Source organism: Balaenoptera borealis, assembly GCF_965194805.1.
Source record: "Balaenoptera borealis genome assembly, chromosome: 15".
Taxonomy (NCBI): domain Eukaryota; kingdom Metazoa; phylum Chordata; class Mammalia; order Artiodactyla; family Balaenopteridae; genus Balaenoptera; species Balaenoptera borealis.
This window is the reverse complement of record NC_138871.1, coordinates 65,549,407-65,577,404: the sequence shown is the minus strand read 5'-3', so window position 1 is coordinate 65,577,404 and position 27,998 is coordinate 65,549,407. Positions and strand designations below refer to the sequence as shown.

The 27,998-nt window shown below is 42.1% G+C and overlaps 1 long non-coding RNA gene across 1 annotated transcript in view; it reads left to right on the top strand.

Moving 5' to 3' along the window:
* LOC309611878 overlaps positions 1 to 21,032 on the top strand; it is a 28,113-nt gene extending 7,081 nt beyond the window's left edge. Inside the window, exon 2 of the long non-coding RNA XR_014234807.1 lies at positions 233 to 21,032. This is a non-coding gene — a long non-coding RNA (uncharacterized lncRNA). The remainder of the gene's footprint in view (positions 1 to 232) is intronic.
* The last annotated feature ends 6,966 nt before the right edge of the window (positions 21,033 to 27,998 follow it).

The window sequence follows — 27,998 nt, the reverse complement described above, 5'->3', positions numbered from 1 at the left end:
GTGGTAGGAAGAATTCTAAGATGCCACCTAAGATTCCCACCCCCTGTATCTTCCCCTCTCCCTGTGGTGGGACCTAATAATATAATGGATGTCACTCCTGTGATCAGATTATGTTATATGGCAAAGGCATTTGGAAGAGATCATTATAGTTCCTAGTCAGTTGACTGTAAGCTAATTGAAAGAGAGATTGTTCCTGTTGGGCCTCATTTGATTAGGTCCAATTCTTTAAAAGGGGGACTGAGCCTTTCCTGACAAGAGAGATTCCCCTACCGGCCTTAAAGAAGCAAGTTGCCAATAGTTCTACAGCCACAAGGAATGGAATTCTGCTGACAGCCAGTGACCTTGGAAGAGGACCCTGAGCCTCAGATGAGACCCCAGCTCTGGCTAATACCTCGACTGCAGCCTGGTGAGACCCAGAGCAGAAGACCCAGGTAAACCATGTCTGGACTCTTGACCCCTGGAAAATCCAGATAATAAATATCTGTTGTTGTAAGCCACTAAGTTTGTGGTGATTTGAGATGCAGCGTAGAACACCTGTGTTCATCTTCTCATCCAGTGGTACGCAAAGTGTGGTCTGCTTGCTACTGGTCCGCGATGAGCTAAATAAGAGTCCGTGTCCAGTGCTTTCTATAGCATTGGACACTTCTCAAACATTTAAGTTGTATTTTATAAACATATTGGTCCATAGTGGAAAGGACATTTTAAAAACACGACGAAAAATAGTCCTTGCCCAGAGAAGCACGGTCCCAGTTCATGACCTGGGTATCTGTAACCCTGACTTCCCTGCACAAATGACCTGAAGCCAGGGCCTGCACAGTCCTCTTTCTCTGTTTGCTCATCTAAGGGCAGGTAGTCCTGCTGAGGAAATGACCCTGGGCCTGAGGGCAGCCAATGGGCAGCTTTTATGGGGAAGTGAGGACGGAGCTTAGGAGGTGTGGGTTGGAGTGTCCACAGGTGATGCGAGCCCCTCAAAGTGCTGGTGGGAGGTGGGAAGAGAAGGCGCCGGAGCCTGTGGCGATCTCTCTACACTCCCCCTCAGAGTTTCCTGACAAAACACGGGAAGTCCAAATTTCCTAAATTCAAGTATGGCTTTCGTGTCATTGTGAAGCTCTATTGGACAATGTAGGAGGAGAGAACACATTTTACTTAATGTTATCTTGATTTGTATTTTTTAATATTCTAGACACATGCTATGTGGGCTTCCATTTGTCCTTTTGCACTGTCCTTGCACGTGTTAGGAGTGAGCCTGGAGTGTGGTCTTTGCTCGTGGGACTCTTCCAAGTTCTTCTCGTGGTGCCTGCAAACCTAGACCCCTGGTATGCTTAAATGGAGGCTTTCGTTTCTTTGTTTTGTTTTTAGTGAGGCCCTGCTGTAATCAACACTGAAGGGCTTTCTGCCCTGATTATGCTTAGATTTTTACTCCTTTTTTCTCAGTTACAAAATAGTGGGTTATCCTGGATTTGTAATATGCAGCAGGAACCCAGGGAAGCAGCACCTTTCTTGAACAGCATTTCAGATCCACAGCAAATGCATTTGCCAGTGTGATAGGCTGAATAGCGGCCCCCAAAGATACCTCGGTCCTAATCCCTGAAATTTATGAAAGTTACCTTTTGTGTGAAAAGAGACTTTGCAGATATGATCAAATTAAGGAGATTGAGATGAGGAGTTTATCCTGGATTACCAGGGTGGCGTCTATATGCTATCCTTATAAGAGGGAAACAGAGAGAGATTTGACTCAGTAGAAGAAGGAAATATGACATTGAACTATGATGTGACACTGCTGGCTTTGAAGATGGAACAAGGGACCACAAGCCAAAGAATGCAGCTCTAGAAACTGGAAAAGGCAAGGAAAAGGATTCTCCCCTAGAGCCTCCAGAGGGAGTGCAGCCTGACGGACACCTTGATTTTGGCCCAGTGAACTGATTTTAGATTCTGACCTTTCAGCCACCAAGTTTGTGATAACTTGTTACAGTAGCCATAGGAAACTAATACACCAAAAATTGAGGCTCTTTCTTTCAATCTGAATTAAAAGTCTGGGGGGTTTGGTGCGTATGTGCAACCACTGTCACTTTTCTAGATGCTTTCACTATCAGTTTTCTAGAAGCAAGCTTTCTGGAATAGGCAGAGTACATGAGAGTGAGGAAGAGAGTAACACAGGCCCAAAGGACATGCTTCCAAAGCTATGTGGAAGGCTGGGTCCCAGCTGATACAGTACTTTAGAACAAAAGAGTGTTTCCTTAAAATAACTGAAGGAATGCGGGAAAGGACTATATACGTGTTCAGTTTTATGAATGGCCCACAGTTGACATTTATGATGTATCAGTCCCTGTTAATAGCTTGACTGACAGACAATTAAGGGATGCATAAGACTTCCATCTGTAAATAGTCCTGAGCGCGCCCGAGAAGGAGCATGGTTTAGGGCAGCCTCTGGGGACTAGATGGAAATTAAAAAGTGAAACCAAGCGAAGGAAAACTCAGGGAAAAACTTAGGGAACAAAATTTCTGACCAAGATGTCTGAACCTGGAGTCATCTTTTGATCAGCAGGAAATGGTGAGAAGCCCCATATCTAAAATGACTGGGACGTGAAAGGATTTGTGGCAGGATAACGGGGAGTCTTCTCCACGTCTCACTTTACTGGTCTCCGCTGAAGCCCTGAGTTAGTCCCAAGGACTGTGGATACCCCTGAGGCCAAGAGAGCGCCAAGTAGTGGAGCAGATGAGCTGAACTTTCATTCCTGTCTTCCCTGGGGCTCAGAGGAGAGGCTATTTTGCAAGCAGCTGCTGCACTTCTCCCAAAAGGCCTTTCTTTGTTCCCTTCAGCTCCCACCCTTTGAACACATTCTCTATTTTTCTGTTATGCAGGTGTATGCTTGGGTTCAGCCTGGAAAATGTCGCTGAAAGTTACTTGTGTAGCACCTCGTGCATCTGTGATGGGCTTGCTGCTGCTGACTTTCACCTCTGCTTGCCAAACAGGTTTTTAAAATTTTTTTTTAATTTTTTGAATCAGACCTTCTGGCCATAATGTTGTCCAAACAGCTGCAAAACCGTCTTGCTCAACTAGTCTAAATTTGGATTTGATTTACATCAGAAGAAAAAACTGTAGAGCAGAGAGCTTACCACCCCAAATCCACTACCTCCTCTGGCTTCCCAAGAGGTCAGTGTTTGCTGGTTGTGAATGATGGTGATCTGCATGGTGAGAAGAAAGATGTTCCCCAGAAATACTTTGTTTGTTTTCTTTGGTGTTTAACACATTCCACCTGAGATTTATTGCTGTGTGTGCTTTTTATCCCTCCTGGGACACAGGGAGATCCTCAAGGCCATGGAGCACATCTTTCTTGTTTTCATATTCCTTTCTCTTGCCCACCGCCCTTGGCTGTCCAATAACACTGCAGCAACTGCTGCAATTCCACACTTAATATGCAGTCCATTGAATGAAGAGAAACCTTTGCACATTAGTTATTTAAAAATTGGTAACAAAAGTACCTTGAATGTGCACAGCACCTAACCATTTAGACATGTTTTTTAATCTAATGTCTCATTTTATCTCTACAACATCCCTGAGAACTCAGTGTAACTAGTAGTAATAGTTCCATTGAACAGGTCAGAACATTGAAGTCTGGGAAAGTTGTAACTTAAAAAAGGTCACGCTGCAAATTATTGGCAGGGTTCATGTTAGGATCCGTTTCTTATTCTGCATCCTTGCCATGACAGCAACAATGTGATGCTTTAGTCCATCTAGTTGACCCTCAGTGAAGTATAAAACTTCTCATTTTTGCAAGTTGGGAGGAAATGGGGACCCAGTCATCTGAGTTTTGACCTGGTTGTAAATTGTGCCAATAGGGCTGGAACTGTGGTCTCCCAGTTTGGAGAGTGTCAATCAAACCTTCATTCTATGGATAACCCACAAGGACAGCCTCGTAGTTCTGAACCACAGCAGGTAAACCATAATATCAACGTTGTCCATTTTCTTAATGTACCCTCTTAATTAAGTCAAGTTATTTTGTTGGGAGTGACGGTGGGAGGCTCCAGGTATGGTGATTTCCAGAAAGAAAATCTTACTCTTAGATGCTTTTGAAGACTCGGAACCCAGAGGATGATACAGATTCTTGCTTCCTTTCCCATCAGGGCACTGCCTGTCCATATTGGAGCCCACCCCGGAGGCTAACTGGGATTTCCTTGCTCACCCACAGTCCCGTCTGCCCTTGGACCGCCCTTCCCAGGGCCCTCCCAGCTGAGTGCTTTCAGTCTGAAGGGGCAGCAGTAGATTCTTTAGGTTTTCCCCAGAGAAACCAAACGCCCCAACTCAAATCACATTTATCTTGAAATGTTAACCACTTTTCACAGCAGAGCATCCACGAGTTACTCTGCTAACCGAGCGTCAGTCTCTGCTTCATCTTACAAAAGATATTTTCCCAGCAAATATCTGGGAAGTGAAGGCAAGAGAAGAGTGAGAAGGGAAGAAAATACCAGCCTGTCCCACTTAGAGTTTTGAACGTGATCATATGTCCTACTCTCTCCCACTCATTCATTCAACAAACGTTTATTGAGAATCTGCCTTGTGGCAGGAATTACATCATGGGATATAAATATGAATAGGACGTAGTCCTTGACTTGAGGGAGTTCATGGTTTAGAAAAGGAAACAGGTTTATTTTAAAGGGAGGTAGAATTACAGGGATAGAGACATGCCCAGCGTAGGAGGAATGAGGAGCATTCCTGAAGGAGGTGAGGCTTCCTGGAGAAGAGGGTACTTGGATTGCCCCATTTTACAGGTGAGGAAATTGAGACTCAGCAGAGAATCTGTGGCCAAATCACAGACTGCAACGCCGGGAAGAGCATTGCGTCCAGTTCAGCGTGATCGTGGCATGAAGAAAATTCTGGCTTCACCACAGTAAGAGCCTGGGGGTCGTCAGAGTGGACCTGGGAACAGCACAGCCCAGGGAGACTGAGGAGAACCTCCGGGAACAGGAAGAGGATCCCCAAGAGGTAGCCAGGAGGAACTGCTATGACCCCTTAGGTGTTCACAAGATGAGGTATGAGGGCTTTGGGGTTCCAGAAAATTTACCCAGGGTGGGATGGGGTGAGGTGGGGCAGCAGTAGGGGAGGAAGGTTGAGAAAAACTAGGATTTTCTCAGAATTTTATAAAACATCTCCCTTTGCTTTTCCCTGCATTCACGTGCAGCCTTGCAGCACCTAATAATGGTTAATAATCTCAGCCTCTGAATATGTCATTTCATTCCCACAACAGCCCTGTAAGGAAGAGTCTTTCATTATCTCTCTCTTTAAAAATAGATGAAAAACTATGGTTTCAGAGGTTTAGCAGTGCATTCCAGGCTGCACCTGGAGTTTGAACCCTGGTACTTGGACTTCGGGGGTTCTTAGTTGCCACACTAATTCAAAGACCAGAGGCAGCCTTGACATGAGACTAAATCCATAAATATCAGGTATTAGACCAGTACAAAAGGGGGCTGGGGAGTGTGCTAGCTGATATTTATCTCACCTATTAAGAGGTTTGTCTTATTAATCCTCACAACATCTCTATGAGAACAGCCCAGTTATTGCTCCATTTTACAGGTGAGGAAATTGAGGAGCAGAGATATTAAGTTACTTTCTCCAGGTCACACAGCTAGTAATGTGTGGGCCAGGATTTGACTCCAGATATGTTGGAAGATATGTCTGAAGTCCATATACTCGCAGCTATAATATGTAAGTTGTGAAAATAAGCTAATACCACAAATGTTTTGATATTCTAAATCAGTGATTCTCAACCGGGGCAATTTTACCTTTTAGGGGACATTTGGCAATGTCTGGAGACGTTTTGATTGTTGCAACTGGGAGGGGCGTGCTATTGGCATCTAGAGGGTACAGGCCAGAGACTCTGCTAAACATCCTGCAATGCACAGGACAGCCCCATGACAAAGAATTATCAACATGTCAGGAGTGCAGAGGTTGAGAAACCCTGTTCTAAATTTAAATAAATTCTAACACATTTTGAAGAAATAGCATATTTTTCTCTACACTGTGAATTCCTAGATTAAAGGTCAGAGGATCCTGATTCCAACTTCCTTCCAACTTTACTTTGCTCGTTCCAGAACCTTTTGGGCCATGGGACCACTGGCTCCTGTTTGCAGTCCCTGTGAGGATAGATGATGTGAGTGCCAATGGTGGGCCCACCCTGGCCCTGAGACCTGGCTGAGAACACAGGAGCATACCTCACCAGGCTCCAGGTCTAAAGCAGGGACACCGACTCAGGACAATGACAAGGGCAGGGCTCCTGGGAAGTGGAGCATCCATATCTTACTTGATAGTCGTTGGGTATTGTCGACTAAAAAAACAAGAACAACAACAACAGAAACACACTCGACCTAAAGTTGAGAGTTATGTTTTATTTAGGGAACTTACTGAGGACTACAGGCCAGGAGACAGCCTCTCAGATAGCTCTGAGGGACAGTTCCAAACAGGTAAGGGAGGAGCCAAGATATAGAGGAGTTTTTGCTGAAAAAAAAAAATGTAGTCAGACATCAAAAGATTACTGCTAATCACAAAAACCAGACATCTCAAAATAATGATTTTAATGCTTTTCTATGTATGGAAGGATGCAAGAGTCTGGGCTTATTGGAATTTTTTGTTTCAGAAGCATCTGAACTATCTAGGGCCAGTATTCTGTTTTTCTCCATCCTGAAATCCCCTCAGGGCACAACACTGGGGCAGCTACAGTGGCTGATGGCTTGATGCTGGGCAACATTCATTGTTTAAATAACTGCTGGAGAGGGTGTGGAGGAAAGGGAACCCTCCTGCACTGTTGGTGGGAATGTAAATGGATACAGCCACTATGGAGAACAGTATGGAGGTTCCTTAAAAAGCTAAAAATAGAACTACCATACGACCCAGCAATCCCACTACTGGGCATATACCCTGAGAAAACCATAATGCAAAAAGAGACATGTACCCCACAATGTTCATTGCAGCTCTATTTACAATAGCCAGGACATGGAGGCAACCTAAGTGTCCATCAACAGATGAATGGATAAAGAAGATGTGACACATATATACAATGGAATATTACTCAGCCATAAAAAGAAACGAAATTGAGTTATTTGTAGTGAGGTGGATGGACCTAGAGTCTGTCATACAGAGTGAAGCAAGTCAGAAAGAGAAAAACAAATACCGTATGCTAACACATATATATGGAATCTTAAAAAAAAAAAAAAAGTTCTGAAGAACTTAGGGGCAGGACAGGAATAAAGACGCAGACATAGTGATTGGTTCAAGATGGCAGAGTAGAAGGATGTGCACTCACTCCCTCTTGCAAGAGCACCAGAATCACAACTAACTGCTGAACAGTCATCGACAGGAAGACACTGGAACTCACCAAAAAAGATACCCCACATCCAAAGACAAAGGAGAAGCCACAATGAGATGGTAGGAAGGGCGCAATCACAGTAAACTCAAAGCCCATAACTGCTGGGTGGGTGACTCACAAACTGGAGAATAAGTGTCCTCAGAAGTCCATGCACTGAAGTGAAGGTTCTGAGCCCCACCTCAGGCTTCCCAACCAGGGGGTCTGGCAATGGGAGGAGGAATTCCTAGAGAATCAGACTTTGAAGGCTAGCAGGATTTGATTGCAGGACTTGGACAGGACTGGGGGAAACAGAGACTCCACTCTTGGAGGGCACACATAAAGTAGTGTGCACATCGGGACCCAGGGGAAGGAGCAGTGACCCCATAGGAGACTGAACCAGACCTACCTGCTACTGTTGGAGGGTGTCCTGCAGAGGTGGGGGGTGGCTGTGGCTCACTGAGAGGACAAGGACACTGGCAACAGAAGTTCTGGGAAGTACTCCTTGGCATGAGCCCTCCCAGAGTCCACCATTAACCCCACCAAAGAGCCGGGTAGTCTCCAGTATTGGGTCGCCTCAGGCCAAACAACCAACAGGGAGGGAACCCAGCCCCACCCATCAGCAGACAAGAGGATTAAAGTTTTACTGAACTCTACCCACCAGAGCAACAGCCAGCTCTACCCACCACCAGTCCCTCCCATCAGAAAACTTGCACAAGCCGCTTAGACAGCCTCATCCACCAGAGGACAGACAGAAGAAGCAAGAAGAACTACAATCCTGCAGCCTGTGGAACAAAAACCACATTCACAGAAAGACAAGAGGAAAAGGCAGAGGGCTATATACCAGATGAAGGAACAAGATAAAACCCCAGAAAAACAACTAAATGAAGTGGAGATAGGCAACATTCCAGAAAAAGAATTCAGAATAATGGTAGTGAAGATGATCCAGGACCTCGGAAAAAGAATGGAGGCAAAGATCGAGAAGACACAAGAAATGATTAACAAAGACCTAGAGGAATTAAAGAACAAATACCTAGAAGAATTAAAGAACAAACACCTAGAAGAATTAAAAAACAAACAAACAGAGATGAACAATACAATAACTGAAATGAAAAATACACTAGAAGCAATCAATAGCAGAATAACTGAGGCAGAAGAACGGATAAGTGATCTGGAAGACAGAAAGGTGGAATTCACTGCTGCAGAACAGAATAAAGAAAAAGGAATGAAAAGAAATGAAGACAGCCTAAGAGACCTCTGGGACAACATTAAACACAACATTCACATTATAGGGGTCCCAGAAGGAGAAGAGAGAGAGAAAGGACCTGAGAAAATATTTGAAGAGATTATAGTCAAAAACTTCCCTAACATGGGAAAGGAAATAGCCACCCAAGTTCAGGAAGCGCAGAGAGTCCCATACATGATAAACCAAAGGAGAAACACGCCAAGACACATAGTAATCAAACTGGCAAAAATTAAAGACAAAGAAAAATTATTGAAAGCAACAATGGAAAAATGACAAATAACATACAAGGGAACTCCCATAAGGTTAACAGCTGATTTCTCAGCAGAAACTCTACAAGCCAGAAGGGAGTGGCATGATATATTTAAAGTGATGAAAGGGAAGAACCTACAACCAAGATTACCCCGCAAGGAGCTCATTCAGGTTCGACAGAGAAATCAAAAGCTTTACAGACAAGCAAAAGCTAAGAGAATTCAGCACCACCAAACCAGCTCTACAACAAATGCTAAAGGAACTTCTCTAAGTGGGAAACACAGAGAAGAAAGGGACCTACAAAAACAAACCCATAAAAATTAAGAAAATGGTCATAGGAACATACATATCGATAATTACCTTAAACGTGAATGGATTAAATGCTCCAACCAAAACACACCGTCTTGCTGAATGGATACAAAAACAAGACCCATATATATGCTGTCTACAAGAGACCCACTTCATACCTAGGGACACCTAAAGACTGAAAGTGAGGGGATGGAAAAAGATATTCCATGCAAATGGAAATCAAACGAAAGCTGGAGTAGCAATACTCATATCAGATAAAATAAACTTTAAAATAAAGAATGTTACAAGAGACAAGGAAGGACACTACATAATGATCAAGGGGTCAATCCAAGAAGAAGATATAACAATTATAAATATATATGCACCCAACATAGGAACACCTCAATACATAAGGCAACTGCTAACAGCTCTAAAAGAGGAAATCAACAGTAACACAATAATAGTGGGAGACTTTAACACCTCACTTACACCAATGGACAGATCATCCAAACAGAAAATTAATAAGGAAACACAAGCTTTAAATGGCACAATAGACCAGATAGATTTAATTGATGTTTATAGGACATTCCATCCAAAAACAGCAGATTACACTTTCTTCTCAAGTGCACACACAACATTCTCCAGGATAGATCACATCTTAGGTCACAAATCAAGCCTCAGTAAATTTAAGAAAATTGAAATCATATCAAGCATCTCTTCTGACCACAATGCTATGAGATTAGAAATGAATTACAAGGAAAAAAAATAAAAAACACAAACACATGGACGCTAAACAATACATTACTAAATAACCAAGAGATCACTGAAGAAATTAAAGAGGAAATCAGAAAATACCTAGAGACAAATGACAATGAAAACACGGTGATCCAAAACCTGTGGGATGCAGCAAAAGCAGTCCTAAGAGGGAAGTTTATAGCTATACAAGCCTACCTCAAGAAACAAGAAAAATCTCAAATAAATAATCTAACCTTACACCTAAAGGAACTAGAGAAAGAAGAACAAACAAAACCCAAAGTTAGCAGAAGGTAAGAAATCATAAAGATCAGATCAGAAATAAATGAAATAGAAACAAAGAAAACAATAGCAAAGCTCAATAAAACTAAAAGCTGGTTCTTTGAGAAGATAAATAAAATTGATAAACCATTAACCAGACTCATCAAGAAAAAGAGGGAGAGGACTCAAATCAATAAAATTGGAAATGAAAAAGCAGAAGTTACAACAGACACCGCAGAAATACAAAGCATCCTAAGAGACTACTACAAGCAAATCTATGCCAATAAAATGGACAACCTGGAAGAAATGGAAAAATTTTTTAGAAAAGTATAACCTTCCAAGACTGAACCAGGAAGAAATAGAAAATATGAACAGACCAATCACAAGTAATGAAATTGAAACTGTGATTAAACTCCCAAACTCATTCTATGAGGCCACCATCACCCTGATACCAAAACCAGACAAAGATACTACAAAAAAAAAGAAAATTACAGACCAATATCACTGATGAATATAGATGCAAAAATCCTCAACAAAATACTAGCAAACAGAATCCAACAGCACATTAAAAGGATCATACACCATGATCAAGTGGGATTTATCCCAGGGATGCAAGGATTCTTCAATATACGCAAATCAATCAATGTGATACACCATATTAACAAATTGAAGAATAAAAACCATATGACCATCTCAATAGATGCAGAAAAAGCTTTTGACAAAATTCAACACCCATTTATGATAAAAACTCTCCAGAAAGTGGGCATAGAGGGAACCTACCTCAACATAATAAAGGCCATATATGACAAACCCACAGCAAACATCATTCTCAGTGGTGAAAAACTGAAAACATTTCCTCTAAGATCAGGAAGAAGACAAGGATGTCCACTCTCGCCACTGTTGTTCAACATAGTTTTGGAAGTCCTACCCATGGCAATCAGAGCAGAAAAAGAAATAAAAGGAATACAAATTGGAAAAGAAGAAGTAAAACTGTCACTGTTTGCCAATGACATGATACTATACATAGATAATCCTAAAGGTGCCACCAGAAAACTGCTGGAGCTAATCAATGAATTTGGTAAAGTTGCAGGATGCAAAATAAATGCACAGAAATCTCTTGCATTCCTATACACTAATGAAAAATCTGAAAAAGAAATTAAGGAAACACTCCCATTTACCATTGCAACAAAAAGAATAAAATACCTAGGAATAAACCTACCTAGGGAGACAAAAGACCTGTATGCAGAAAACTGTAAGACAGTGATGAAAGAAATTAAAGATGATACCAACAGATGGCGAGATATACCATGTTCTTGGATTGGAAGAATCAGTATCGTGAAAATGACTATACTAACGAAAGCAATCTACAGATTAATGAAATCCCTATCAAATTACCAATGACATTTTTTACGGAACTAGAACAACAAATCTTAAAATTTGTATGGCGACGTAAAAGACCCCGAATAGCCAAAGCAGTCTTTTTTTTTTTTTTTTTTTTTTTTTTTATAAATTTATTTATTAATTGATTGATTTTTGGGTGTGTTGGGTCTTCGTTTCTGTGCGAGGGCTTTCTCTAGTTGTGGCGAGCGGGGGCCACTCTTCATCGCGGTGCGCGGGCCTCTCACTATCGCGGCCTCTCTTGTTGCGGAGCACGGGCTCCAGACGCGCAGGCTCAGTAGTTGTGGCTCACGGGCCTAGTTGCTCCGTGGCATGTGGGATCTTCCTGGACCAGGGCTCAAACCCGTGTCCCCTGCATCGGCAGGCAGATTCTCAACCACTGCGCCACCAGGGAAGCCCGCCAAAGCAGTCTTGAGGGAAGAAAAACTGAGCTGGAGGAATCAGACTCCCTGACTTCAGACTATACTACTAAGCTACAGTAATCAAGACAATATGGTACTGGCACAAAAACAGAAATATAGATCAATGGAACAGGATAGAAAGCCCAGAGATAAACCCATGCACCTATGGTTAACTAATCTGTGACAAGGAGGCAAGGATATACAATGCAAAAAAGACAGTCTCTTCAATAATTCGTGCTGGGAAAACTGGACAGCTACATGTAAAAGAATGAAATTAGAACACTCCCTAACACCATACACAAAAATAAACTCAAAATGGTTTAGAGACCTAAATGTAAGACTGAACACTATAAAACTCTTAGAGGAAAACATAGGAAGAATACTCTTTGACATAAATCACAACAAGATCTTTTTTGATCCACCTCCTAGTGTAATGGAAAGAAAAACAAAAATAAACAAATGGGAGCTAATGAAACTTAAAAGCTTTTGCAAAGGAAAGGAAACTACAAACAAGATGAAAAGACAGCCCTCAGAATGGGAGAAAATATTTGCAAACAAATCAATGGACAAAGGATTAATCTCCAAAATATATAAACAGCTCATGCAGCTCAATATTAAAAAAACAAACAACCCAATCCAAAAATGGGCAGAAGACCTAAGTAGTCATTTCTCCTTAGAAGACATACAGATGGCTACGAAGCACATGAAAAGCAGCTCAACATCACTAATTATTAGAGAAATGCAAATCAAAACTACAATGAGGTATCACCTCACACCAGTTAGAATGGGCATCATCAGAAAATGTACAAACAACAAATGCTGGAGAGGGTGTGGAGAAAAGGGAACCCTCATGCACTGTTGGTGAGAATGTAAATTGAAACAGCCACTATGGAGAACAGTATGGAGGTTCCTTAAAAAACTAAAAATAGAATTACCATATGACCCAGCAATCCCACTACTGGGCATTACCCAGAGAAAACCATAATTCAAAAAGGCACATGCACCCCAATGTTCATTGCAGCACTATTTACAATAGCCAGGTCATGGAAGCAACCTAAATGCCCATTGACAAATGAATGGATAAAGAAGATGTGGTACATATATACAATGGAATATTCCTCAGCCATAAAAAGGAACGAAATTGAGTCATTTGTAGAGATGTGGATGGATCTAGAGACTGTCATACAGAGTGAAGTAAGTCAGAAAGAGAAAAACAAATATCGTATATTAACACATGCATGTGGAACCTAGAATAATGGTACAGATGAACCGGTTTGCAGGGCAGAAATAGAGACACAGATGTAGAGAACAAACGTATGGACACCACGGCTGGAAAGTGGCGGGGAGCGTGGTGGTGTGATGAATTGGGAGATTCCGGTTGACATATATACACTAATATGTATAAAATGGATAACTAATAAGAACCTGCTGTATAAAAAAATAAAATAAAATTCAAAAATTCAAAAAAATAAAAAAATTTAAAAATCACAAAAATTAAAAAGAAAAGAGACGGATGTAGAGAATGGACTTGAGGACACGGGGAGGACGGAGGGTAAGCTGGGATGAAGTGAGAGAGTGGCATGGACATATATACACTGCCAAATGCAAAATAGATAGCTAGTGGGAAGCAGTTGCATAGCACAGGGAGATCAGCTCGGTGCTTTGTGTCCACCTAGAGGGGTGGGATAGGGAGGGTGGGAGGGAGACGCAAGAGGGAGGAGATATGGGGATATATGTATATGTACAGCTGATTCACCTTGTTATAAAGCAGAAACTAACACACCACTGCAAAGGAATTATACTCCAATAAAGATGTTTAAAAAAATAATAATTTGTAGTATGCTTTAAAGGTCTTCTCCCTTTCTTGGGCCATTGATGTTTTCGTGCTTTTGAAGAGTATTCAATGTCCGTTATGTTTTTATAATACTTAAATCACCTTATATTCATCTGCAAGATCCAGTTTGTCTCATGATTTGCTGTGGAGATTAGTGCATTACTGATACTTTTCCTTTCATATGCCTTCTAAAGAAAAAATAAAAAGAAGCATGGATGCAAAAAAAAAACAAAAAATTCATTGTTTACTGAAATGGGAGGCAACATTTTTTGTCCACAGCATTCTCCAGGATACAAATTTAGCCTTTTCAGCTTGAAGAAGTTTTTAAATATCAAAATATATCAGGACTACAGTGTATTGTTGTGCAGATCACACCTTTGGGGATGAGCTGGGGCTGAAATCCCTGGCTTGCCTTGCTGTAATTTGCACAAAGGCACCAAATGAGCTAGAAAAGACCCAACGAACGCTTCAGGTGTGCATAGCTGACTTTAGAGTCTTTTGACTGAGAGAATATATGATAACCCCTTAACTACTATGAATTTGGTAACATGTTAAAGTGAATTTGTATTTTATTAATCGTGGCATCGCCTACACTTTTGAAAGACTGTAGTGCCAGTATAGACCAGAGGTTATTTACTCAGTCTACAGACACTGCTTGGCCCACATGGATTTGTGGACTCTTTGCAATAGCTCCAAGTTCTCCCAAGAGTCTGGGGCTGTAGGTCAGACAATCCTACCCTGGACCATCGTACACAAAGTCCTTCTATTCCCTAGCTTAAGAATTTATTTTAGGGGCAGAGGGCCAGTTGGCAATATATGAAAAGTTTTAAGCATTATTGTTACACAATAAAAAATGCAAACTTTAAACATTTTCCATTTCCCCATTTGAAAGAAATTATCCTTGGATAAAAACCAAAGAAATAACGGCATTGTAACCCACTGCCAATCCCCTCTCCTTCCCAGATCTGCCACAGCTTTGTTGTTCTATATTCGAAGACCTCACTTGTCCTATAGACAAGCTCTATCCAATTAAAATATAATGCAAGCCACATATATATGGTAAAACTTTCTAGTAGCCACATTTAGAAGGAAAAAGAAAGAGATGAAATTAATTTTAACAATATATTTTATTTAGCCCAATATATCAAAAATCTTATTATTTCAATATGTAATTGATGTGTTAAAAATTATTAATATAGACTAGAATTAATATATGTGCTGATGTACTATGACACTAGTATCTTCCATGATCTAACAGTTAAAATCAAGTGTAGTCCAACTGAAACAATAAAGTTGTGTCTAACAGAAAAATATTTTATACCACGTTCCAAATTTAAAATTTGAATTACTTGAAATTATATAAAATTTAAAATTCAGTCCCTCAGTGACCCTGGACACATTTCAAGTGTTCACCAGCCACAGGTGGCATGGCTATTGTATTGGATGGCATAGCTCTGGACCTTCCGTGTGTTTTAACAGACCTGTATCTAAACCTCATAGGCCCCTTTACCATATGTCAGTGGTTTGGGGAGAAGTTCTAGAATCTTCTCTGTGTAATATTAGAGCAGATCTGTGGTTGTTGTTAGGATGCTCTTGGTTTGTGTCGAACTTAAGACCCTCCTGTGGTGTTAGTCCGTTTCAGGCTGATGTTCCCCTGTGGAGATGAAGAGTGCTCTGCTCTTCTGGGTCCCGTAGCCATCGCCATCCACAGTCGAAGGCCATTCCCAAGCAGAATGGGTTTCAGGGAGTCGCGCGCCTTTCGCCTTGTCTCCAGGAGTGTGGTTTTCTAAAGGATGAAGAAAGGTAGGATCCTGAAGAAAATTTTCATGGGTGAAGGTCAGGCTGAAGCAGAGGAGGGAGAGAGGACCTTAGGATGGAGCGGCTCCCATCTCTGCGGGAAATCCATCCCACACTAGGAGGAAGCCCTGTGGTGTGGTCAAAGCTGAGAGGAAGAAAGGGGATCTCGAAAAAAAAAATTCAGGCAGAAAAGTTTACGTGGACACAGAGCAGCAAACCCAAGGTCTACACAGCTACTGTGAAACAGTGCATGGTCAGTAAGTACCTCTACTGACCTCTCGGCTACTCCAGAATAGATCAATAATTAGACACACCCCAAACACGTTTAGCATCACACCACCCGCTGCTTCTCACGGTCAGCATTATTTGTCATAAAATTTGATCCCAATGTTTGCCGTATTATTAGATATCCTCTGAAACAGAATCTAATAATACACTTCTTTTTTTCTCTAAATGAGTCCTAACCTTGCAACTGGGGTTGCAACTATAACATTGTTGCCTTTTTTTTTTTTCCCCCCCACTTTCAAGGATTAGGTAATAACACTAAACTCCCCATCTCATGCTACTCTCTGCTATTTGCACTTGGCTTGGTGCTTGAAGAATGTATTTCTAAATTAAAGCTGTGCTACTTTTGATCTCATGCAATTATCCCACGCAGTTAGGGGTTTATAGATTTGCGTATCTCCGAATGTTTTCTGTCACGCTGAACACATCCAGTCACTCCCAATTGAAGTTCCTCAGCTGAAATTATTTTCATCTCTGAGAATTTCTTCAGAGCTGTTTCTGTTATGGAGGATAAAAGGGATAAAGGATTCACAGTTGCCCAGAGTCCGTGCCTCTTTAAATACAGGCCTTGCATCCAGAGTTTGATTTCTTCCTTTTATGGGGCAGAAGTCCTGCTGTCAAGGATGGAAGGATTTAGGGAGCAGTTGAAGCAGCAGGTTTGCCTGGGCTCGTGTTCTGCTCTTGTGTGGCTGCTGAGGACCTTCTGGCACGTTCTAAGAAAGCCAATTAAAGCAGAAAAGGCCCTCAGAACCAAATCTATTGCCCCCAATATAGCTGTTAAACTTATAACTTTTCGGAGAGCTGCTGGTGCTTCTTGTGTCCCTATAGCTGCCCATCTACGCTGCCTTATGCTTTTCTGTAGCCTTCTTGAAAACCCTGGTTAGATTTAGTTTAGTGAAATGTATTTATCAGAAACAAAAACCACTGGAGTATTGACTGCAAAATCAGTTCACAGAGTGAAACACACATTTCTGTATCTTCATATTCTTCTAAGCACCTATTCAAATACACGGTTGTTTCCAGGGTCTATGACCACACAACATTTTGTCTGTGAAGGGTAGATAGTTTAAGAAATTTATTTCTGTTTGATTCCAAATAGAAAAGAGACAGCATTTTTTTTTTCAGAAAGGTACATTGCCTCTGACTCTTAAAATAGATTTTCTTCTTGTTCTCACTTTGTAACTGGTGTGCGTATGCTATTTGTTTTAATTCTCTAGAAAGAGTTAAACGTCTTAAGGACGTTAACCCCAAATGGAAGTAATTGGTCCCTAAACTAAACTTGTTCTTTATGTGAAATACAAGACTCTAAGGGATTCTAGCCTTTTAGAATCATCTCAGAATTTTCCCAGGAAGTATGACATTGGCAGAAAGGGGATATAGATGCCTTTTCCCATGTTTATATGGACATGGATTCTGGGTTTTACAAATAGAGAAATACGGTACAAGTCCATGGAGATAGTGGAGTGAAATGTAGAGAGAGAAGGAGAAAGATCTTTTTGTATTTTAAAATGAAATAACCGAGTCAGAGAAAAGAGAGTATAAAGGTAAAGCTATTTTGACATTGTTTGCTCTCTTTAGTTCTCTGTATGGGGCATCTCAGAGAGAGAACACAGTTTCACAGCATGGATGGAGAGTGTAGGAAACGTTTTAAATCTAGAATAGCCAAAACAACCTTGAAAAAGAACAAAGTTAGAGACTCATATTTCCCATTTCAAAACCTACTACAAAGCTACAGTAATCAAGATAGTGTATTGGGTTGGCCAAAAGGGTCGGTTGGTTTTTTCCATAAGATGGCTCTAGTAGCACTTAGTTGTCTTTAACTTCATTCGAAACAATTTTGTTAGATTGTATTGTGACAGCTGTCATATCAGCATGCATTTAAAAAAAACTTATCAGAATTGGTGAACTTTTGTGTAGCCATTTTAATAGTGAAGGTGGAAGAAAAAAGCAACATTTTCAGCATATTATGCTTTATTATTTCAAGGAAGGTAAAAACGCAAAAAAAGATTTATGCAGTGTGTAGAGAAGGTGCTGTGACTGATCGAACGTGTCAAAAGTGGTTTGTGAAGTTTCGTGCTGGAGATTTCTCGCTGGACCATGCTCCACGTTCGGGTAGACCAGCTGAAGTTGATAGCCATCAAATCGAAACAATAATTGAGAACAATCAACGTTATACCATGTGAAAGATAGCCGACATACTCGAAATATCCAAATCGAACACTGAAAATCATTTGCACCAACTTGGTTATGTTAATTGCTTTGATGTTTGGATTCCACATAAGTTAAGGGAAAAAAACCTTCTTGACCATATTTCCGCATGAGATTCTCTATTTAAACGTAATGAAAATGTTCCATTTTTAAAACAAATTGTGACGGGCGATGAAAAGTGGATACTGTACAATAATGTGGAACGGAAGAGATCCTGGGGCAAGCGAAATGAACCACCACCAACCACACCAAAGGCTGGTCTTCAGCCAAAGAAGGTGATGTTGTGTATATGGTGGGGTTGGTTTTCTCCTTCCGGAAAACCAAACGATTAATTCCAACAAGTACTGCTCCCATTTAGACCAACTGAAAGCAGCACTCGACAAAAAGTGTCTGGAATTAGTCACCAGAAAACGCATAATCTTCCATCAGGATAACGCAAGACTGCATGTTTCTTTGATGACCAGGCAAAAACTGTTACAGCTTGGCTGGGAAGTTCTTAATGGAAAAAATTTCAATTCCCTGGAAGACTGTAAAAGGCACCTGGAACAGTTCTTTGCTCAAAAAGATAAAAAGTTTTGGGAAGATGGAATTATGAAGTTGCCTGAAAAATGGCAGAAGGTAGGGGAACAAAACGGTGAATATGTTGTTCAGTAAAGTTCTTGGTGAAAATGAAAAATGTCTTTTATTTTTACTTAAAAACTGAAGGCACTTTTTGGCCAACCCAATAGTATGGGCATAGGATAAACATGTGGACCAATGGAATCCAAAGAGTCCAGAAAAAAACCCATACATCTATGGCCAATTGTTTTTCAACCCATGTGTCAAGACTACTCAGTGGGGGAAAAATCGTTTTTTCAACAAATGGTGCTTATCCACTTGAAGCCAATGAGTCTTACCCAGAGTGAGCCATCAGTCTTGCAAGAATCTGGGAGGGGAGTGCTCCCGTGGAGAAGACGACTCCTCCCAGAGTGGGACTGGAGAGGGGAATAGGCCTCCCCTACCTCCCCCACACCATCCCCTTTCTCAGTAACTTGCTGTGGTGCTTGAAATTCCACCAGCAGCCAATCCCCTGGGTTAATGAAGGGCTCACAAGTGGAAAGGCCTGTGAGAGCCAGAGGGTGCTGGGAGAGAGCGCAATGGGTGGGCTGGCAAGCTGGGAAGCACATCCCACGTGAGAGTGCTCGGGACAGAAGCTGCAGGAGTTGTGTTCATGAAAGAGCTTGAGAGCTTGGAGTCAAGCAACAAGTGGCTTCTCGGCCCAGTCTACGAGATTTGGCACGTGGGCCCCGCTAGCCTCCCTGATCCATGGGCTAGCCCTGGCGTCCCGGGGGCTCCGAGATGTCACTGCAGAGGCGAGCCAGGCCTTGCAGGGTGGGCTCTCTTCATGAGCACCAGCACCTCACAGTGGCCTGAGACTGGAGCCAGCGAGCGAGGGTGGGCTTGTTCCTGAGCCGTGGGGCTCTGCTACCCCGGCACCCTTTTGTTAACCCTTTAGGAGGTGATGGCTAAAGTTCCATATGGGGGCTAAGAGCCATCATAACTTGGGCCATAATACTGCACTCAAGGGCCAGCAAGGCTGGGGTAGCTTAGGATTCATTTCTAAAACAATATTCTCTGTTCCGCAGCACATAGAATATTTTATAATCCAAATGGGCCGATGGCCTCTTGGCTAGCATTAGTGCAATGCTATTATCTCAATAAGTGTAAATCTCCACTCTGTTTGTTTTGGACAAGTTTTGGGGCCTCAGATTGCTGTTCTTTGGTCTTGCTCTGAGCTTTGCTAGGAACATACAAATGTGCAGATGACAAGAACAGATGTCAGAGCCCCTAGAAGATCAAAGTGTCGGCACTGCCTTAGAAAATCTGCCTAGGCCACGTAATTCTCTGAATCTGCAGGAAGACTGTCATAAATATTCAATACAGATCTGCTCAATTGAATCAACTCTAAAGCAGGCCTATTCTTCACCACTCTCCACTGAGGCTGGTGCATCGGCGGTCATGACTGAAAGCCAGTCGTGGGGTGGGACTCCTGGCAACATTTGTCACTGCTGGCGCCCTTCCCCCTAGCATTTGTCCCTTTCCCCAATATCCTAATTAATTTGGTGCAAAGAAAATTTTCTCTCTTCTGCACTAAAACTACCCTAAAATTGTTTTCGTGGTTGTTTGTCTTTTCAAAACGGAAAATAAGGACATACTGTTTCTAGTGTTGTGGACAGTGATTCCAGACAAGGGGAAACCAGAAGGGTTTTATGACTCAGGAAAAGAGAGTTCCCAGAGGGGCCCGAGCTGTTTTTTCTATCCTTCCCTATTGCTATTCTCTAAATCTCTTTTTGATTATTTTTCAGAGTTTCTCAACTTGCCACTCCACACGCCAGCCCTCTCTTTTCTGCCGTCCACTGCTTCACCAGGTTGCAGGTCCAGATTTCTGCCAGGGCTTCTCTCTCACATTTATGCAAAAGCTCAAAATTATTATTGTTTTGGATAAAGATGAGCAGAACGCCAGTAGGATGATTTATAAAAAGAGAAGCCCCCCTGCATGCCCACTCCTGACTGCGTTGAATCTTTCTTACGGGAGCATGCTTAATCGACACTGCGTTGTTTGCATGGTTTCATGCAACTGGCTGGCTCCGTTATCTTTTAAATTGTGTACTTTTCTACAAAGACGTTTCACTAGTACAACTGGATAAAACAAATGTCAAATGGAAAAAAAATCAAAAGTTGATATTTTTAAGACCTATCCTTAACCTCATTAAGTTATCTATGCCAAAACCAGCATCTGGTAGTAAAATCTGTCTTTTTCAAACATTGTTTTCTCTAAAGAACCATCCCAAAGTTGCTACTGTGTGAAAGCTCTTTAGCCGTTTATACGTTGTGGCTTTTAACAGCCGTGTCTTCCTGGCTGACATTTCCTGGTCAAGGTTATCACCCAGCACTCAATAGACACAGAGTTCTGACCAGATCATGACGTGCAGTCTTAAGAAATTACCTGCCACCGAGGATGATAATTGACAAGAGTCTCGCCTTTTGCCATATGGCATGAGCTATCTCTGTCCCCAAATATGCAACTCTCATGGTGTGACAAATTGTTTGTGGGACAACACATGTTATAGCTCAGACAGTTAGACAAAACACCCCATTGGCGTTGAAACCACAGCCTAGGCGCTTGAATAAGAAACATGCAAAATCACACCTGCTGGCCAGCATCGCTCCTTGTGTTTTCCTCCTCTCTCTCTTTTTCCCTTCCAACAAAGAACATTAAATGTCAAATGAATTTAATGTTGAGAAAAGGACCCAGGGTTAGGTTCCCACAGAAACTTCATTCCATCAATATTTTAGGTGGCCTAACTATGGATAGCTTGAGTAGTGTGTCTGAAGTCACGCTGTTTGTGATCTGGAGTTTAAAGCCTGATGTTTGATTGATGCCAGACAGATGTGACATAGATGGCTGACAACACAACAGATCTAGTCTCAACGGTTATCTGTGGTTTAGGCTTGGTTATCTTTTAAAGATTGACATATTCCAGCAAAGAACTCTTTTGCCACAGTTACATTCTCATGTGCATGGCCGTTAGCACCCAATATTGATGAGAGGATTCATTTGGCTGATCTATTCTGATACGAGAAAGCCTTAAGTCTTAAATTTCAAAAACTTCTCTTTACAAGAGAGAGTTTCTCCTGGTGACTTAGCAAGATGAGAATGTTGTGCTGTCTTTAGCAAAATTTGTGGTATTTGTGTCTGTTGGGTATTAATGTGTATTATGTGCATTGAAAGCATGAGTGCCTTCTCTATTTTAAGCTATGAGCAAGGGACTGCAATTTTATAAGCCATATGTATATACAATATATAGTATATATAATAATATAAAATGTATTTATAATATACATATAACAAAGTATATATGCAACTTTGCTAATTTCCTTGTTGTTTTCACTGGGAGCACTGTGAGTTTCCATAGAAACGTGCTTATGATAAAGTTTATAACCGTTTGCAGTTTAAGAATTGTGCCAAACCAAACGCCTCTTTTCTGGAGCTTTTGGTAGACCCACCACCCAGAAGTGGGTGCTTGACATGTGTTTTCATGAGTTCTGTTGTCATCACTGAATCAAATGCAACCTCAGTCTTTCCAGTCCATCCTGCCAGCTCAGTTCCAGGTCCCATTTTGCAGGGTCCGCTCAGGTGGCCATTCAATGCCTGCCACCCAAGTCAAGTTTTGTATCATTCTAGCCATTTCCCCCCTATCCCTCAAACTCCATATTCAATTTGTCAGTAAATTCTATGTTACTTCAAAAAAAATTCAAATGAACTTCTCTCCAACTTGACTACACGCCCTCAATGCACACTTCAGCCTCATCTAAATACTACAGTAGCCTCCTAAACACTCTCCCTGCATCCCCCCAGCCCCACATGGATCCATTTACCACAGAGCAGCTGGAATAACTATCAAAACACACACATCAATCAGATCATGTGACTTTCCTGCTCAAAACGTTCAATGGCTTCCCATATCTCTTGGCACACATTCTACATTCCTTAGGATGGCAACGTCTTAGTCCCTGATTCCTGTCTGTCTCTTCAACCTTATCTCACAACCTCCCATCTTCCTCTCTCTTGCTCACCAAGTTTACTTTCCTGGCTCCTTTCAGTTCCGGGAAGAAGTCAAGCTCTTCCAGTCTCAGGGCCTTTGCACTTGCTGTTCTCTCTGCCCCAAAGTGTTCACACACAGCTCTACCCTTGTCATCATATAGGTCTCAGCACAAATGGCATCTCCTCAGAAAAGTTTTCCCTAAAACCATCTTTAGATAGATACTCACTGTTATTCTCTCTTTCCCCTGTTCCTTCCTTCCAGGCTTTGCTATAATCTGTGATTATGTTCCTTGTTTACTTGTTTATTATTTTCCTTCACAAGACTAAGTCCAATAAAGGTGGGAACCGTACTTATCATGTATCCTCAGTGCTTAGCACAATATCTGGCACAAAGTAGGTGCTCAAGGGAATTCCCTGGCGGTCCAGTGGTTAGGGCTCCATGCTCTCACTGCGGAGGGTCTGGGTACGATCCCTGGTCGGGGAACTAAAATCCCACAAGCCGCGTGGTGTGGCCAAAAAAGAAGGTGCTCAATAAACACTTGTTGAATGAATGAACAGAAAATACTTTCAAATATTAAAGAAAAATCTGCCTATTTAAAATTTCTACTGTTGATTCTAGTTCTGTTTTTGAAGGCAACATAAAATGACTCTATGGCTTCTTATACAGACATTTCAAATCTTTGATACCTTTCTTAGTCATCTGATTTCTGTGCTATGCACACCTCTGAACCTTCCCTTGTAGGGCATGGCTTCCAACTTTCTCATCACAGTGTTCATTCTTTGTTGGAAGATACTAGTTTCACAACATCCCTCATGGAAAAAGCAGATGTGTTCTGACCACCACAGGGTCCAGCAGGACTCACCTTCTTTGATGAGAATCATATCCAGCTTATGGATCTTTAGTTTTCAAGATCTGTTGTTTTTTCCCCCAATATATTGCAAAATAGAACATTTCCCAGGGTTTCTGGCATCTTTCCCATTCTTTATGGTTTCTCAAACTCACTGCTATGAGATTATATCTGCAAATTCTTTTCGTACTCTGTAATATAATTTGTCTGGATCTGGAGGTTTGAAATAATCTGTATGCCTAGATTTTTCTTATTCCCTAAATTATTGTGGGCTCCACTTTCCTCTTTTCATGGTCTCCTTTGCTGCACAATTAGAATTCAAAATCTATTCTTGCTTCAGAAGATGGAATTTGAGTATTTGGCAATTTGGACCTTTAGTTGCCTGTTAACATGACACTTTCTTCCTGGATCTGTCACCTCCTTGTTCTCCTCTTCCTCATTCTCTTCCTACTTCTTCCTTTCTTTTTTTATGTTCTTTTATCTTATGTTCTCTCCCTTCCTCCTTTCCTCCTTTCTCTCCCTCCCTCCCTCCCTTCTTCCTCCTCTCCCACCCCATTTTCTCTCTCTTTGAACTGAACTTTTCATGGAAGACCTTTTTAATCACTTGTGTTTCTTGGATTTCCCATTAGCTGAGGCTTTAGCCTTCCTGAAAAGCATCATTTTTTGTATTGGTTCTTGACTGTATGTCCCTCATGATCTCTCATGAACTGGTCCTTTAAAAAATATGAGTTCATGAGAAAGTTTTCTGTGTGGCCACGCTGGCTTACAAGTTTACTTATCCTTTTCCTTTTCACTGGAATTCTTCATTATTACGTTGCCTTAGAATGTATGTAATGCTCCCCTTCCTTGCTATTATAGACTCCCAAAAGACATGGTCATGTTCTCCCAAGGTCCCTGTAATTTCTGTACGGAAACCAGTTCTTTCTCATTGGTTAAAATTATATCCAGAATGGCAGTTTCTCCTTCTGTCTGAGAGCTGAAATTGTTAGCTAGGAATGTTAAAAATTTTTATAAGCAACTCTATTTTAGCAAACTGTGAATTCCAGCAGACATAAAGATAGTTCAAGTCCCCATCCCTATGATTGCTCGCTTGTACTTATGTGGTCTGCCTTCAGAAAGCCTCCTCCTTGCCTGGGCCATCCATGGTAAAGGCTCACCCCAGAAGGACCCTTGTTTGTATTTCTCCTGTAATTCTATCCTGCTTCCACTCTTCCTGAGTGGCTTTCTGTACAGGACCGTGGCATCTTTTGCCATCTCTTTTTCATATATATGGCTATTTCTTCCTGCTTCTTTTGAACCTGCTGCTTCCTTTTCCTGCTGCATTTCAGGCAGGTGACTCATCTCACCTGCGTGAGAATGGCCATGCTTATGTTAACGTTCCAAGTTCTCTTTCTTTACATCCCATCCTCTGTGAATCGAAGTCAGAAATCTTTCAGCACATAAGGGTTTTTCCTGATGAGTTTCTCTCATTTTCAACTAAGGATTAGGTATGAGGTACCACCTGTAGTGTTCCATTCATTTCTCCAGATTGTCCCATTCTTCTCACCCTTGATTCCCATTCTCCTTCATCCCTTCAGAAGACTTTCCCACTGACTTCCTAGTGCTCCATCACCCTAGTCTTATTTTGCTAATAATCTTGTATATGGAAAGGTGTTCATTCCTCCAGCAACTCTGTTGGTTAGGGTGATTAACTTTGGAGTCAGATTAAGTTTGAGAGCTGGTTCTGCCACTAACTAGCTGTGTGATGTGGGGCAAGATACTTAACCTAAGCCTCATTTTCCCCAGCTATAAAATGGGAACAATTATAGAACTTACCATTTAGGATTGTCATGACTACATGAGATAATCCACGCAAAGCATCCAACCCAGCACTTGATGCTTAGTGAGGGCTTCCAAAGTTGTTGTTACTATTACTCGTGGCATTGGTAATTTTGTTCACCCTCTTGCCCGCCCCAGCCCTGGGTCAGGAGAGAATTTGGTTGCCAGGTGAGGGAAGAGAGGACAATGAGCAGAAGACCCCAGAAGGCATGAGAGAGACTCAAGCCCTTGGGAGGAAGGGAGAATAGATGGAAGGAGCAGCTGGAAAGGACCAGCTCCGAGAGGATGTGGGTTTAGTCGGATGAGCACCTGGCACTCCGTTGCTTTTATTCTTGTCTTGTGCCTTTTCCATCATTTTTACGGGCTTGTGTGTAGACATTTGCTGAAAGGGCTATCCCACCTGGATCTCATTGAAATCATGCAGCCTTTTCCTTCACCGAACGTTTTTTTTTATCCCAGTGACTATATAAATGTTCCATTTGTGATGTAATTGTTCTGTTTCAGATTTTCTTTCCTAAACTAAAAACGAGAGTTATCCAAAACATTCGAGACAATGGCTTGAATGTAACTCTTTGTATGAAAAACTCTTTATTTCCTAAGGTTTGCATATCTTTTTCCTATTTAGTCGGCTACCTATGGCTCGAGGTGGAGGCTCCAAAAGTCGGGGTTTGCATTGTGAAGAGGATGGAAGGATGAAGGGAATTACTTCTGTTGTAAATTTTCCACTTCCTAGAGAGGAGGGGGAAGCATGAGCTAAACAGGCAGCTTTCACTTGTTCGGAAATACAAATCCCAACCCTTATTTTGGTTGCTTAAAATGTCCGCAGGAAACAGCCAGGTTCTGCCAAAATTATTTTTATAAAGAAAATATTCTGTTGCTTTAGCTGCCTATGGCAGTGACTTTTTCTTGGAGTCAGTGAACCTTCCTTCCATTTCATGATTCTGCCATAGAACCACACATGGAAAGAGGAGGGAGGAAGGAGGAGTGGGCCAGAATTTAACTTTGACCTTTTTAAAGGTAGAAAATGGAACAGATCTTGTTCGGTGAGGAAATGAGGTAAGGCATGAATTATTTAGTTGTGGTAAAGTGGAAGGAGGAGGAGTTTCAGCGTTAAAGACCTGGACTCACTCTAGGAGGGAGACCGCCCTTCCCTCGTGCTCAGGTTCTCTAGGGCTCCTTAATTGTCTTCCTCTGCCCACCCACCTGCAGCCCACAACCTTGACCTGTGTGCTCTTATGGAGGCATCATGGAGAGGTTATCCGACCACAGAGGAAAGCGCCCTTAATCCTGACTGAAGATTTGGGAAAAGGCTTCTCAGAGAAGGTGACACTTGATATGGACTTCGCAGGGGGCTGAGCAATTCGAGAGGCAGAGTAGTGGGAGAATGGCATCCAGGCAGGTGGAGAAATGTGAGCAGTCACGGAGGTGGCATGACTTCATCTCCCATGAAGACGGAGAGGAGCCTTGTGTGCTTGGTTTTTTTCTGAAGGCAATGGGAAACATCAGGAGTTTTTGAGCAAAATGGGAACATGATGAGTTCTATGGTTTGGAAAATAAATGCAGCAGCCATGAGAGGTACAGATTCAAAGTAAGGAAACCCCACAGGGTTTGGTGATGATGTTGGTGAGAAGTGGAACTGGGGCAGTGGGAATGGAATAGAAAAGAGGGACACAATTCCAGAGAGACGGCAGCCTCATCAGGGAGGGTTGGAGGAGAGTAAAAGGCTTCTCTGAGCTTACATCTGGAATGTTGAGGGGATGGTGGTGATGTTAAGTGAGTTGGAGCTCAAGGCGGAAGGATGACTGGGAGGAAGATGATGCGTTATGGATGAGAATAAGAAGTGTCTGTAGGTCCAGCTGAAAGCAGTTGGAAATACAGATGAGGAAAAAAGATGAAGTTGAGTTGAAAAGTTGGGCTCATTTTCATATGCATGTTAGCTAAGACAAAAGGAGGAGAGATCATCCAGGGGAAACATAAAGAAGAAAAAGAAAAAGCAATTGAGCATGGAATCTTGAAGAATGATTGTATTTAAGGATGAGTAGATGAAGAGGAACCCCCAGTAAAGACTGAGAATAAGCCTCCGTTCGTTCATTCATTCATTCAGTCAACAAATATTTATTGGTCACCCACCATGGGCAGGTCCTGGGCATCAAGGGTACAGTGGGAAAAGAAGCCCGCCTCCCACAGCTTGCGGTGTTGGAGGTGCTCGAAGAGTGCAGCGCCCTATGGAAGCCCAGCAAAAAGGGAGGTGGGGGCTGGAGGGTGGAGATGCGGGTGGTCAGGAAGAGCTGGGTCTGATGGTGCTGACTGCACTGGAGACGCAGAGAGGAGAGGTGGCCGAGGGGAGGCAGGAAAGAGGGACACATGGGAGAGGAGACAAGGCAGAGGCCCAAAGGGGGGATTTGTCACCCTCGCCGAGCCCGACCTTCTTTCTTCTGCCTCACCTGCAAGCAGAGTGGACGCTGGCCCAATCAGCTTTACCTCGTAGCCGTAGCAGCCGCTGGGCGTGGCTTTGCTGCACATTCATGAAACTTTTAAGAGAGGAAGCTGCTTTATATCGAGTTACACACTAATTAGAAATACAGCAACGTTCCTGTCTCTTAAGACGTTCTCTTAAAGGCTTGCCCCACTGTCTCTCTCCAGAATTCATTTTCCCCGTACTATTTCATTCACAGAGATTCTGGGCCATA